This window comes from Scyliorhinus torazame, chromosome 6 (assembly GCF_047496885.1).
Source record: "Scyliorhinus torazame isolate Kashiwa2021f chromosome 6, sScyTor2.1, whole genome shotgun sequence".
Lineage (NCBI taxonomy): Eukaryota > Metazoa > Chordata > Chondrichthyes > Carcharhiniformes > Scyliorhinidae > Scyliorhinus > Scyliorhinus torazame.
This window is the reverse complement of record NC_092712.1, coordinates 101,829,017-101,844,513: the sequence shown is the minus strand read 5'-3', so window position 1 is coordinate 101,844,513 and position 15,497 is coordinate 101,829,017. Positions and strand designations below refer to the sequence as shown.

Below are 15,497 nucleotides of genomic sequence, written 5' to 3'. Positions count from 1 at the left end.
ACCGTCTCACTCTCCAGGGGGAGGGGTGGATGGGCGGTTGGCCCCGGAGGGTGGGGGGGGAGGGGGAGGGGGTAGCTACAGGGTCTTGGGTTTTGGGGTTACTCGTGTTAGTTTGTTCAAACAAAAAAATGACAATCTGCTTCTATTATATTTGAGTGTTTTTATGTTAAGGTGTGATTTTTACAATGTTTTGAATAAAAATATATTTAATATGCCTTTTGCCACAAAGTGTAAACCCTCTAGTTAGTCCCTTTGTGGTCCTAATTCCTCCTTTTACCACCTTTTTACTATTTATATGCCCCCAAAAGTACTCAGGATTCCCTTTTTAACTGGGTGCCGATATATTTTCATAATCCTTATTTGCTTCTCTTATTTGCTTTTTCTCCTTCCTGTTGAACTGTCTGCATTCAGCCTGGTCTCAAGAAAACAAAGAAATTGGAATATTTTTCTGTTGGTAATAGCCTTGTCATATTTCTTAAACTGTTGGAGAATTTTAAGTATGGTATTTGTTATAATCTGCCTGTTTACCACTGGCTGGGGACTAATGGCAATCCCACAATCCTGAGGGACTATGAGCTTCCCCAATGAGGGGGGCGGAGAACTCATTAGCAGATTCCCTGCATTAATAAAGCTGGCCAGTTTGGAACCCGCTAGAGAGGAGTGAGCAGCAAGGGAATTGCTGCTGCTGCTGTTGTATATGTATATATATATATATGTTATTGTAAATAAATGTTATTTCTTTCTACCCTTCAACTCGTGCTGGATTCTTCGTGGCCCTCACAAAAGTATTCAAGCATGAGACAGGGTGACTGTGAGAATCTAAAGTAATAATAAGTGGCTGACACGGCACTGAACCGAAAGGGACTTCAAACAGATGTCTACAAAAGGCAACCACAGGGGTAGATTTGAATGGGTTGTTTTGGTTCAAAGGAATATATGCAGGGAGTGAAAGAAAGGTGTAAGTAGGTAAGGAAGGATAGGGTAAGCTTACTATCTTTTAATCCTAAGAGCAAAAGTGAATAAATGAATTTAATCAATAATAATAAATAATAATCTTTAATGTCACAAGTAGGCTTACATTAATACTGAAATCTGGGAAGAAACCATTTGTAAAGAGACAATTGAGAGATCAAAGGGAAGAAATGCATTTAAGGGAATACTGAAACATATGTGAGGAGGTAACTGTTACATCTCCCAGCAGGAAGCAGGAATCGCTGGTCAGAATTTCCAGAAAGCAGTGTGAACAAAGCCAGACATGAAGAACCAGCTGCTCTCAACCTCAGAGGACACCTCAAGAGAAACAAAGGGCACGGAGTGGTAAAAGGTAAAGGAATTCAATAGATTTTAAAACCTATAAGGAGCTGCTGAACAGAAAAGGGAAAGTTAGCTTTGAGGATAGTTAAGGTCTTGTGGAACTGTTTTAAAGTAGTGTTATCGTGTGATGCCATTTCTGTGTTTTAGTGTAATTCTGTTTTTTCCCTGAAAAAAAAAATTACTTTACGATCAAATCATCACAAGTAGTCAGGGTGAGAATTTCTGGATATCAGAACCTCTCCTCATACGATACAAATTGAAAAGAAAACACTTTGGTCGCTGTTTCAAGTTTCTCTTCTGCGATTTGGGGCAGCTCGGCACTTACCATCGGCTGTGCCATAACGTGTTTCTGAATTATATTTATTATCTGACTTTTAAAATTTTTTATATGATTTCCTAACTCTTTTATCATCCAGGGAACTCTGGATTTATTTTTCCTACATTGCCCGTTTGAAAGCAATATAGCTTGTCTGTGCCCTAACTATTTCTTCTCTGAAAGTTAAAGAAATTAAATCAAAGTTTTAAAAAATATATTTAGAGTACCCAATTCATTTTTTCCAATTAAGGGGCAATTTAGCATGACCAATCCACCTGCCCTGCACATCTTTGTGTTGTGGGGGGCGAAACCAACGCAAACACGGGGAGAATGTGCAAACCCCACACGGACAGTATCCCAAGCCGGGATCGAACATGGGACCTCTGTGAGGCATCAATGCTAACTACTGTGCCACTGTGCTGCCCAGAATTAAATCAAAGTTAAAGGAGAGGGTAGAAGTGCAGGTTAATGATGAGGACTTTCAATTAGTTAATGGAGTCAAGGGCTCAGGAGAGGTGAGTAAAGTTTCCAGAACACGTAATCGAACAGAGAGTACAGAAGGTGTCAGGAATCTAACCTCAGGCAGAGCAAAAGAAAGTATGAGAAAGGACGTAATCAATGCAGGATGTTGTAGTTAAATGCGTGCAGTATACAGAACAAGGTAAATGAGCTTGTTGCGCACATTGAAATTGGCTGGTACGATGTTGTAGGAATCACAGAAACGTGGCTGCAAGGGGACTGGGGCTGGGATCTGAATATCCAAGGATAAGTGTCCTATCGAAAGGACAGCAGATGGGCAGAGGGGGCAGGGTTGCATTGTTAGTAAGGGATGAAGGTAAATCGATAGCAAGAAGCAATATAGGATCAGAAGGCATAGAATCTGTGTGGGTAGAGTTGAGGTATCGCAAAGGTAAAAAGACCCTGATGGGAGTTATGTACAGGTCACCTAGCACTGGTCAGGGTGTGGGACAGAAAACAAATCAGGAGATAGAAAAGGCATGTAAAAAAGGCAATATTACAATAATCATGGGGATCTTCAATATGCAGGTGGACTGGGAAAATCTGGTTGGTAGTGAATCCCAAGAAAGTGAGTTTGTGGAATGTCTAAGAGATGTTATTTTGGAGAAGCTTGTGACAGAGCCCACTAGGGAACAGGCAATTCTGGATTTGGTGATGTTTAATGAGGCAGACTTGATTAGGGAACTTAGGGTGAAGGAACCCTTAGGGAGCAGTGACCACAATATGATAGAATGTAACCTGCAGTTTGAGAGGGAGAAGCTTCAATCAGATGTAACGGTACTACAATTAAATAAGGGTAACTACAAAGACATGAGGGAGGAGCTGGTCAAAGTTGATTGGAAAAGGAGCCTAGCAGGGAAGACAGTGGACCATCAATGGCAGGCGTTTTGGGGGGTTATTCGGGAGGCACAGCAGAAATTCATCCCCAGGAGGAGGAAACATGCTAAAGGGAGGACAGGGCATCCATGGTTGATGAGGGAAGTCAGGGACAGCATTAAAGCAAATAAAAAAGCATACAAAGTGGAGAGAATTAGTGAAAAGGCAGAGGATCGGGAAGCCTTTAAAAGTGAGCAGAGGACAACTAAAAAAGCAATAAGGGGGAGAAGATGAAATATGAGTGTAAGCTGGCTAGTAATATAAAAGAAGATTGGAAGAGTTTTATTCAATATTTAAAAGGTAAGAAAGGCAAAAATGGACATTAGACCACTGGAAAATTAAGCTGGAGAAGTAATAATAGGAAACAAAGAAATGGCAGAGGAACTGAATAGTTACTTCGCATCAGTCTTCACCGTGGAAGACACCAGTGTGATGTCAGAGCTCCAGGAGAATCAGGGGTCATAGGTGAGTGTCGTGGTCATCATGAAGGAGAAGGTTCTGGGGAAACTGAAAGGTCTGAAGGTGGATAAATCACCTGAACTGGATGGACTACACCCCAGGGTTCTAAAAGAGATAGCTGAGGAGATTGTGGAGGCATTGGTGAAGAATTTTCAGCAATCACTAGAGGCAAGAAGGGTCCCAGAGAACTGGAAAGTGGCTAATGTAACACTGCTGTTTAAGAAGGGAGGGAGGCAGAAGACTGGAAATTATAGGTCGGTTAGTCTGATTTCGGTCATTGGTAAGATTTTGCGGAGTATTTGGATTTGCATGATAAAATAGGACTGAGTCAGCATGGCCTCATCAAGGGAAGGTCATGTCTGACAAATCTATTAGAATTCTTTGAGTCGGTAACAAGGATGTTAGACAAAGGAGAACCAGTGGACATGATTTATTTAGATTTCCAGACGGCCGTTGACAAGGTGCCGCTTAGGAGACTGTTAAATAAGTTAAGAGCCGATGGTGTTCAGGGTAAGATCCTGGCATGGATAGAGGATTGGCTGACTGGCAGAAGGCAGAAAGTGGGGATAAAGGAGTCTTTTTCAGGATGGCAGTGGGTAACTTGTGGTGTGCCTCAGGGGTCTGTGCTGGGACCACAACTTTTCACAATATACATTACTGATCTGGAAGAAGGAACTGAAGGCACTGTTGCTACGTTTACAGATGATCCAAAGATCTGTAGAGGGACAGGTAGTATTGAGGAAGCAGGGGGGCTGAAAAAGGACTTGGGCAGGCTAGGAGAGTGAGCAAAGAAATGGCAGATGGAATACAATGTGGAAAAGTGTGAGGTTATGTACTTTGAAGGAAGAATGGAGGCATAGACTTTTTTCTAAATGGGGAAATACTGAGTAAATTAGAAGCACAAAGGGACTTGGGAGTCCTTGTTCACAATTCTCTTAAGGTTAACGTGCAGGTTCAGTTCGCAGTTAGGAAGGCAAATGCAATGTTAGCATTCATGTCAAGATGGCTTGAATACAAGACCAGGGATGTACTTCTGAGGCTGTATAAGGCTCTGATCAGACCCCATTTGCAATATTATGAGCAGTTTTGGGCCCCATATCTAAGGAAGGATGTGCTGGCCTTGGAAAGGGTCCAGAGGAAGTTCACAAGAATGATCCCTGAAATGAAGAGCTTGTATTGGATCCGGTTGAGGACTCTGGGTCTGTACTCACTGGAGTTTAGAAGGATGAGGGGGGAAATCTTATTGAAACTTACAGGATTCTGCGAGACCTGGATAGAGTGGTCGTGGAGAGAATGTTTCCAATTGTAGGAAAAACTAGAACCAGAGGACACAATCTCAGAGTAAAGGGATGATCCTTTAAAACAGAGATGAGGAGGAATTTCTTCAGCCAGAGGGTGGTGAATCTGTGGAACACTTTGCCTCAGAAGGCTGTGGAGGCCAAATCGCTGGGTGTCTTTAAGACGGAGATAGATAGGTTCTTGGCTAATAAGGGATTAGGGTTTAGGGGGAGAAGGAAGGAGAATGGGCATGTGAAAAATATCAGCCATGATTGAATGGCAGAACAGACTCGATGTGCCGAATGGCCTAATTCTGCTTCTATGTCTCATGGTCTTATAGTCTTATTGTTCAGCTACTGTTTTTCTTGACAACCTTTGACTCCAATTAATTACTTTGACCCCACCTAATAACTTACTATTACTTATTCTAGTGCTATCTATCTCTTCCAGTATTCTGTGCCCTTTTAATTCCGCTCTGATATAACCACCTAGTTCCGAATCCTCAACCAAGTTAGTTTAAACCATCTTCCCCAGAGTTGCATCCAATGTCCCAAGAATCTAACATCCTTCCTCCTGCACCATCTTTCCAGCCACATCTTCTATTTCTATACTCACCTTTGCATGGTACTGGGTATAATCCAGGAAATTTACTTTTGAGGTCATGCTTTCTAATTTCCTACATAGCTCCGTAAATACTGAGACCAGACCACATTACTCATTCTGTCGATGGTGTTTGTACTGCTGGCTATTTGCCCTCCCCATCAAGGTGCTCTGCAGCCATTTTTGTGACAGCTTTGACTCTGGCATTAGGGACTAAATACATTTTCTCAGAAAAGTTCTGAACCCAGCTGTTGCAATTATAGCATGAGAAATTAAACATCTGAAGGAGGATTTGTAAATTATTTGTGGTACTGGGAACAGGCTGACAATACACTGGGCTGGGAACAGAAACTGCCAAATGGGGCCCTGCCTGGAACCCATCCTGGCTATCTGCAGGAGCACTAAAGTCAACACATAAACTCATGATCACTGTATGGACTTTGTGATTACCCACTCAGGTTTACACAAAAGAATAAGACCATGCTATGAATATGTAACCTACTTCCAGACACAGGTGACCAACCTTGTAACACGACAAATAAAGAGGCCACGAGACTCCAGAATGAGCTAAAAGCTGGCCAGACAAGAGTGTTTCAGAGGACAGTGCATCTTGATTGAATCACCCTGGCTGAACAGGAGTATCCTGTTGATTCCCATTAACAAATTTAAGTGTGGATGAGACGTTTGAACTCAGACCAGGCGTATACCTATGACCCAGTGCGGGCAGAACCGGTATAAAAGAAGAAACAACAGAACAGATAACCTGGGAGTCCCCCAAGCGCAGCCATCACAAGAAGAAGAGACTTTGGGTTCAGAGTCCAGAGAAGATATCCACATCGAGTGATCATAGCCTGGGCAGCCTCCTTCACTAAGTGTGGGTATTAACTAGAGTTCAGCTGTGAGTCTGAGTCATATTTTGTATGAGTGAGAGAATTGTGAATGAAATTGGGTTAAACCATGAACCTTTTTTGTCCTTTGTTCATCTCATAAGGCACCTGGGTAAAACCTTCTGGTCAAAGTGTCTGATAATTTACAAACAACACAATTAAAAAAACATATACATTTTCCAGAACAATTTGAAGTCCCGTGTGCTGATGACATCGTGGAATTGATTTAGATTACCAAGAATCTTAAGAGTATATTGGGGCTGAATTAATGTCAGCCATTAACCCAGAGTACTTGCAGTATTTGTATAATTTAAACACTGTTCATCACAACAGTTAATTATTACCGAGATGTATTTGGTAGAGTGCTTCTACATTTACAGTGGATACTCCAGGTTTATTCTAGACATTCAAGTGTGCACAAAGGGGCTTTTCACAGTAACTTCATTGCAGTGTGAATGTAAGCCTACTTGTGACAATAAAAAGATTATTATTATCTGTGGAATCTGAACATTTGCTACTGTAAACTGTATCTTCAAAATCTTCACTTGTAGTTAGCTCAGATGTATTGAGAATTATTAGCAGTTGCATGGTTCAAAATCTATGCACACTCAGTTTGTGGAAAACACCTACAAATTGTTTTGGACCCAAGCATAATGTGGCAGAACTGGTAGTGAGGAGGATAATTCTCTCTTCTTATTGAATCCACCGCTTCATTGTCAGCTGTCGCTCAACAATCAAACTCTCACCTCTGAGTTAGCAGGTGGGAGGTTCAAATTTCGATCCAGAGACTTGAGCACAAAGTCACTTCAATGTATTACTGAGAGAGTGCAGCACTGTCGGAGATGCAATCTTTTAGATGGGATGTTAAAGTGGAAGCATATGATCCCATGGCATCATTTGAAGAAGGGCAGGACAGTTTCTCCCAGTATCCTGGCCAACTTTTATTCCTCAATAAATACTTAAAATAGATTACCCGATCATTTATCTAATTATAGATCGTAGAATTTACAGTGCAGAAGGAGGCCATTTGACCCATTGAGTCAGCACCGGCCCTTGGAAAGAGCACCCTAACTAAACCCACACCTCCATCCTATCCCCGTAACCCAGTCACCCCACCTAACCTTTTTGGACACTGAGGGCAATTTAGCATGACCAATCCACCTAACCTGCACATCTTTGGACTGTGGGAGGAAACTGGAGCACCCGGAGGAAACCCACGCAGACACGGGGAGAATGTGCAGACTCTCTCTGCACAGACAGTGACCCATGCTGGGAATCAAACGAGGGACCCTGGAGCTGTGAAGCAACTGTGGTACCCACTGTGCAACCATTCTTGGTGACCGCTTGTTGTGCACAAATTGGCTGCTGTGTTGCCTACACGACAACTGTGACTACACTTCAGAGTACTTCATTGGTAGTAAAGCTCATCGCAATTTCCAAGGGTCATGAAAAGTACTGCATAAATGTAAGTATTTTTCCGTCCTGACCTGTAGTTCTTTGCTAATTGCTATTGTAGAGACAATTTAGAATACATGCACAAAAGCATTTAAGATTTCATACCTGATACAATTCAGATAGGCATCAATATTTTTAAAAAGCAACATGAATTTTCTAGTGATTGGCAGAAGGATCGCACAAGATTTCATGTTTTAAGACTTTTATTGTAACAAACAAACTAAAATCAACAAGGACATCTATGTGCAGAGCCACAAGAGTTGGGTGAGATCCTGAATGAATATTTCTCATCGGTATTCACGGTGGAGAAAGGCATGGATGTTAGGAAACTAAGGGAAATAAATAGTGATGTCTTGAGAAGTGTGCATATTACAGAGGAGGAGGTGCTGGAAGTCTTAAAGCGCATCAAGGTAGATAAATCCCCGGGACCTGATGAAATGTATCGCAGGATGTTGTGGGAGGCTAGGGAGGAAATTGCGGGTCCCCTAACAGAGATATTTGAATCATCGGCAGCCACAGGTGAGGTGCCTGAAGATTGGAGAGTAGCGAATGTTGTGCCCTTGTTTAAGAAGGGCAGCAGGGAAAAGCCTGGGAACTACAGACCAGTGAGCCTAACGTCTGTAGTAGGTAAGTTGCTAGAAGGTATTCTGAGAGACAGGATCTACAAGCATTTAGAGAGGCAAGGACTGATTCGGGGCAGTCAGCATGGCTTTGTGCGTGGAAAATCATGTCTCACAAATTTGATTGAGTTTTTTGAGGGGGTGACCAAGAAGGTAGATGAGGGCAGTACAGTAGACGTTGTCTACATGGACTTTAGCAAAGCCTTTGACAAGGTACCGCATGGTAGGTTGTTGCAGAAGGTTAAAGCTCACGGGATCCTGGGTGAGGTTGCCAATTGGATTCAAAATTGGCTGGACGACAGAAGACAGAGGGTGGTTGTAGAGGGTTGTTTTTCAAACTGGAGGCCTGTGACCAGTGGTGTGCCTCAGGGATCGGTGCTGGGTCCACTGTTATTTGTGATTTATATTAATGATTTGGATGAGAATTTAGGAGGCATGGTTAGACCATAAGACCATAAGACATAGGAGCGAAAGTAAGGCCATTCGGCCCATCGAGTCCACTCCGCCATTCAATCATGGCTGATTTCAACTCCATTTACCCGCTCTCTCTCCATAGCCCTTAATTCCTCGAGAAATCAAGAATTTATCAACTTCTGTCTTAAAGACACTCAACGTCCCGGCCTCCACCGCCCTCTGTGGCAATGAATTCCACAGACCCACCACTCTCTGGCTGAAGAAATTTCTCCTCATCTCTTTTCTAAAGTGACTCCCTTTTATTCTAAGGCTGTGCCCCCGGGTCCTAGTCTCCCCTGCTAATGGAAACAACTTCCCTACATCCACCCTATCTAAGCCATTCATTATCTTGTAAGTTTCTATTAGATCTCCCCTCAACCTCCTAAACTCCAATGAATATAATCCCAGGATCCTCAGACGTTCATCGTATGTTAGGCCTACCATTCCTGGGATCATCCGTGTGAATCTCCGCTGGACCCGCTCCAGTGCCAGTATGTCCTTCCTGAGGTGTGGGGCCCAAAATTGCTCACAGTATTCTAAATGGGGCCTAACTAATGCTTTATAAAGCTTCAGAAGTACATCCCTGCTTTTATATTCCAAGCCTCTTGAGATGAATGACAACATTGCATTTGCTTTCTTAATTACGGACTCAACCTGCAAGTTTACCTTTAGAGAATCCTGGACTAGGACTCCCAAGTCCCTTTGCACTTCAGCATTATGAATTTTGTCACCGTTTAGAAAATAGTCCATGTCTCTATTCTTTTTTCCAAAGTGCAAGACCTCGCACTTGCCCACGTTGAATTTCATCAGCCATTTCTTGGACCACTCTCCTAAACTGTCTAAATCTTTCTGCAGCCTCCCCACGTCCTCCATACTACCTGCCCCTCCACCTATCTTTGTATCATCGGCAAACCTAGCCAGAATGCCCCCAGTCCCGTCATCTAGATCGTTAATATATAAGGAGAACAGCTGTGGCCCCAACACTGAACCCTGCGGGACACCACTCGTCACCGGTTGCCATTCCGAAAAAGAACCTTTTATCCTAACTCTCTGCCTTCTGCCTGACAGCCAATCGTCAATCCATGTTAGTACCTTGCCTCGAATACCATGGGCCCTTATTTTACTCAGCAGTCTCCCGTGAGGCACCTTATCAAAGGCCTTTTGGAAGTCAAGATAGATAACATCCATTGGCTCTCCTTGGTCTAACCTATTTGTTATCTCTTCAAAGAACTCCAACAGGTTTGTCAGGCACGACCTCCCCTTACTAAATCCATGCTGACTTGTCCTAATCTGACCCTGCACTTCCAAGAATTTAGAAATCTCATCCTTAACAATGGATTCTAGAATCTTGCCAACAACCGAGGTTAGGCTAATTGGCCTATAATTTTCCATCTTTTTCCTTGTTCCCTTCTTGAACAGGGGGGTTACAACAGCGATTTTCCAATCCTCTGGGACTTTCCAGGACTCCAGTGACTTTTGAAAGATCATAACTAACGCCTCCACTATTTCTTCAGCTATCTCCTTTAGAACTCTAGGATGTAGTCCATCTGGGCCCGGAGATTTATCAATTTTTAGACCTCTTAGTTTCTCTAGCACTTTCTCCTTTGTGATGGCTACCATATTCAACTCTGCCCCCTGACTCTCCGGAATTGGTGGGATATTACTCATGTCTTCTACTGTGAAGACTGACGCAAAGTACTTATTTAGTTCCTCAGCTATTTCCTTGTCTCCCATCACAAAATTACCAGCGTCATTTTGGAGCGGCCCAATGTCTACTTTTGCCTCCCCTTTGTTTTTAATGTATTTAAAGAAACTTTTACTATCATTCCTAATGTTACTGGCTAGCCTACCTTCATATTTGATCCTCTTTTTCCTTATTTCTCTCTTTGTTATCCTCTGTTTATTTTTGTAGCCTTCCCAATCTTCTGACTTCCCACTACTCTTTGCCACATTATAGGCTTTCTCTTTTGCTTTGATGCATTCCCTAACTTCCTTTGTCAGCCATGGCTGCCTAATCCCCCCTCTGATAACCTTTCTTTTCTTTGGGATGAACCTCTGCACTGTGTCCTCAATTACTCCCAGAAACTCCTGCCATTGCTGTTCTACTGTCTTTCCCACGAGGCTCTGCTCCCAGTTGATTTTCGTCAGTTCCTCCCTCATGCCCCTGTAGTTACCTTTATTTAACTGTAACACCTTTACATCTGATTCTACCTTCTTTCTTTCAAATTGGAGATTGAATTCTACCATATTATGATCACTGCCCCCTAAGTGCTACCTTACTTTAAGAACTTTAATCAAGTCTGGCTCATTACATAACTCTAAGTCCAGAATGGCCTGTTCCCCCGTGGGCTCCATCACAAGCTGTTCCAAAAAGCCCTCCTGTAAACATTCAATGAATTCCCTTTCCTTGGGTCCACTGGCAGCATTATTTACCCAGTCCACCTGCATATTGAAGTCCCCCATGATCACTGTGACCTTGCCTTTCTGACATGCACTTTCTATTTCGTGGTGCATTTTGTGCCCCCGGTCCTGACCACACTTGGAGTATCGTGTTCAATTCTGGTCGCCACACTACCAGAAGGATGTGGAGGCTTTAGAGAGGGTGCAGAAGAGATTTACCAGAATGTTGCCTGGTATGGAGGACATTAGCTGTGAGGAGCGGTTGAATAAACTCGGTATGTTCTCACTGGAACGAAGGAGGTTGAGGGGAGACCTGATAGAGGTCTACAAAATTATGAGGGGCATAGACAGAGTGGATAGTCAGAGGCTTTTCCCCAGGGTAGAGGGGTCAATTACTAGGGGGCATAGGTTTAAGGTGAGAGGGGCAAGGTTTAGAGTAGATGTACGAGGCAAGTTTTTTACGCAGATGGTAGTGATGCCTGGAACTCGCTACCGGAGGAGGTGGTGGAAGCAGGGACGATAGTGACATTTAAGGGGCATCTTGACAAATACATGAATAGGATGGGAATAGAGGGATACGGACCCAGGAAATGTAGAAGATTGTAGTTTAGTCGGGCAGCATGGTCGGCACGGGCTTGGAGGGCCGAAGGGCCTGTTCCTGTGCTGTACATTTCTTTGTTCTTTGTTCACTGTTAGGAGGCCTGTACATAACTCCCATTATGGTTCTTTTGCCTTTGTGGTTCCTCAACTCTACCCACACAGACTCCACATCATCCGACCCCATGTTGTTTAGTGCTATTGATTTAATTTCATTCCTAATTAACAAGGCAACCCCGCCCCCTCTGCCCACCTCTCTGTCTTTTCGATAGGTTGTGAATCCCTGGATGTTTAAATGCCAGTCCTGAACCCCCTGCAACCATGTCTCTGTGATGCCTACCACATCATACCTGCCAGTCACAATCTGGGACACAAGCTCATCTACCTTGTTCCGTACACTGCGCGCATTTAAATATAGCACCTTTAATTCACTATTGACCGTCCCTTTTTGTTTTCTTAGTGTGGTGTACCTTGGTTTACTGAGCCTTTCCATACACTGTGTCATATTTTGTGGGATGGGGACTATCGTAACCTCTCCTGAGTTTTGTCTTTTCGTGCTTTTTTGTATTCCTAAGCAGCTACGCTTCCCACTGATTACTTCACCTCTTGGTTCCCTGACTTTCCCTGCCCCCCCAATCTTTAGTTTAAAGTCCTATTGACCACCCTATTTATTCTTTTCGCCAGAACACTGGTCCCAGCTCGGTTCAGGTGGAGACCATCCCAACGGTATAGGTCCCCCCTGTCCCAAAACTGATGCCAGTGTCCCATGAAAAGGAACCCCTCTTTCCCACACCACTCTTTCAGCCACGTGTTAACTTCCCTTATTCTTGCCTCCCTATGCCAATTTGCACGTGGCTCGGGCAGTAATCCGGAGATTATGACCCTTGAGGACCTGTATTTTAATTTGATTCCTAGCGCTTTATAATCTCTAAACAGGTCCTCTTTCCTAGACTTGCCTATGTTGTTGGTACCGACATGGACCACCACAACTGGATCCTCCCCCTCCTTCTCCAGTATCCTTTCAAGCCAGTCAGAGATGTCCCGCACCCTAGCACCGGGCAGGCAACATACCATGCGGGACTCTTTATCCTGCTCACAAAGGATACTATCTATCCCCCTGATAATAGAATCCCCTACAACTACAACTTGCCTATTTACTCCCTCCCCTTGAATGGCCTGCTGAACCATGGTGCCTTGGTCAGCTGACTCATCCTTCCTGCAGCCCTGTTCGCCATCCACACAGGGAGCAAGTGCCTCATACCTGTTGGACAGAGTCAAGGGCTGAGGCTCCTGAGTTCCTGACTGCTGGTTCCCTTTACCTGCCTGACTTGCAGTCACACCCTGCTGTCCCTGGCCACTGGCAGGATTTAAACTACTTACTCTGACAGGTGTGACTGCCTCCTGAAACACAGTGTCCAGGTAAGTCTCCCCCTCCCGGATGTGCCTCAGTGTTTGAAGCTCAGACTTCAGCTCATCAACTCTGAGCCGGAGCTCTTCGAGCAGCCAACACTTACTGCAGATGTGGTCGCTGCAGCTCGCAATGGGATCTGCCAGCTCCCACATCAAGCAGCTCAAGCACATCACCTGACCAGCCATCACTAATTAATTAATTAGTTTAATTTAAGTTTATGAGTTTAGCTGTGTTTTTTTTTAAATTTGGGGCAGATTTGCTATCAACCACTCAGATCACAGCTTCCCTCTGACGTCACTTTTGGGAAAAAAACTGGAAAACAGGAAGTTTCCGTTAGGTTTTTATACACAGAGACTGCTCCTCCTCCTCCGAACGGCTCCCGAAATTAGGCCCGAAGAAAGAGAGAGAACAAAACAGTAGGGAAAAAGCACCTTCTCCCACTCTTCACCAAATTACCTCACTGCACCAAATTACCAAATTCTCACTCGGTCTGTATCTCTCTCACTCAGGCTGTGTGTCCTTGACCTGCGCAATGCTTACTAATGTGCGCTTTCTGTCTGTCTTTTATACAGACTTTAGGATGACTCACACTAAAACTTCAAAGAGAAGAAAACAATGTGTACCTTTGTGCCCCTTAACAGGCCTCAGGTGACTGCCAGATAACTGCCTCTCAGCAATTAGGGTGGGGGCAGCTTCAGCCAATCAGACACTAATCTACACTGCACTTTTAAGTGAAAAACAGCACAATTAGATGAACCACTTACCTTTCCTGGTTACCTCACTGCACCAAATTACCAAATTCTCACTCGGTCTGTATCTCTCTCACTCAGGCTGTGTGTCCTTGACCTGCGCAATGCTTACTAATGTGCGCAGATGACACCAAGATTGGTGGCACAGTGGATAGTGAAAAAGGTTATCTAGGATTGCAATGGGATCTTGATCAATTAGGCCAGTGGGCCGACGAATGGCAGATGGAGTTTAATTTAGATAAATGTGAGGTGATGCATTTTGGCAGATCGAATCAGGCCAGGACCTACTCAGTTAATGGTATGGCGTTGGGGAGAGTTATAGAACAAAGAGATCTAGGAGTACAGGTTCATAGCTCCTTGAAGGTGGAGTCGCAGGTGGACAGGGTGGTGGAGAAGACATTCGGCATGCTTGGTTTCATTGGTCAGAACATTGAATACAGGAGTTGGGACGTCTTGTTGAAGTTGTACAAGACATTGGTACGGCCACACTTGGAATACTGTATGCAGTTCTGGTCACCCTATTATAGGAAGGATATTATTAAACTGGAAAGAGTGCAGAAAAGATTTATTAGGATGTTACCGGGACTTGATGGTTTGAGTTATGAGGAGAGGCTGGATACACTGGGACTTTTTTCCCTGGAGCGTAGGAGACTTAGGGGTGATCTTATAGAGGTCTATAAAATAATGAGGGGCATAGATAAGGTAGATAGTCAACATCTTTTCCCAAAGGTAGGGGAGTCTAAAACTAGAGGGCATAGGTTTAAAGTGAGAGGGGAGAGATTCAGAAGGGCCCAGAGGGGCAATTTCTTCACTCAGAGGGTAGTGAGTGTCTGGAATGTGCTGCCAGAGGTAGTAGTAGAGGCGGGTACAATTGTGTCTTTTAAAAAGCATTTAGATAGTTACATGGGTAAGATGGGTATAGAGGGTTATGGGCCAAGTGCGGGCAACTGGGACTAGCTTAATGGTAAAAACTGGGCGGCATGGACTGGTTGGGCCAAAGGGCCTGTTTCCATGATGTAAACTTCTATGATTCTTTGATTCTATGATTCTAACTGAACATTACTTAAAAGGCAGCTAATATACCAAATAAACAAAAGGTACTGAACTCAACTGAAACAACCCATTTGAGCATTACACCATGATCTCAACAGATATGTAGCCCTGAAGATTAAGTCCAAAACTCCTCCCAGCTTTTCAGTCGGCTCTCTTTATTTTGCTGCGTCAAGGCGAGTATTCCAATGTCCTTCTAAAGATCCTTGAATTGCCAGCATCAACAACTATTTTGGGGATTCTTTGTTTCTCAAATCTTCCAAAGTCCCTTCTGTTCTGTCTTCTTCCTTCTCAACAGAAAACTGCCTCTTAGAAGCATCCTGCTTCCTGAATTGACAGCAGTAGATTCTCTACTTCTTTAACCAATAGCATCTCGCTCTTTCTCACTCTGTATTTCTGAGTCTGAGAGTCTGTGTCTACAAAGATCAGGTGCCCCTCTTTTGTGTCAAGGTGTGAAAACAGACACTTGATTTTCTATAGGTTTGGCCTTGGGCTTCTTTTTTTCATGACAAC

General features: G+C 43.7%; 1 protein-coding gene across 1 annotated transcript in view; it reads left to right on the top strand.

Annotated features, from left to right (window-relative positions):
- Nucleotides 1–1,304: 1,304 nt before the first annotated feature.
- The window catches only part of stam (signal transducing adaptor molecule (SH3 domain and ITAM motif) 1), a 156,579-nt gene continuing 142,386 nt past the window's right edge, over nucleotides 1,305–15,497 (top strand). The window contains exon 1 of the mRNA XM_072508582.1: nucleotides 1,305–1,324. The gene's annotated coding sequence lies outside the window, so the exon portion shown is untranslated. The remainder of the gene's footprint in view (nucleotides 1,325–15,497) is intronic.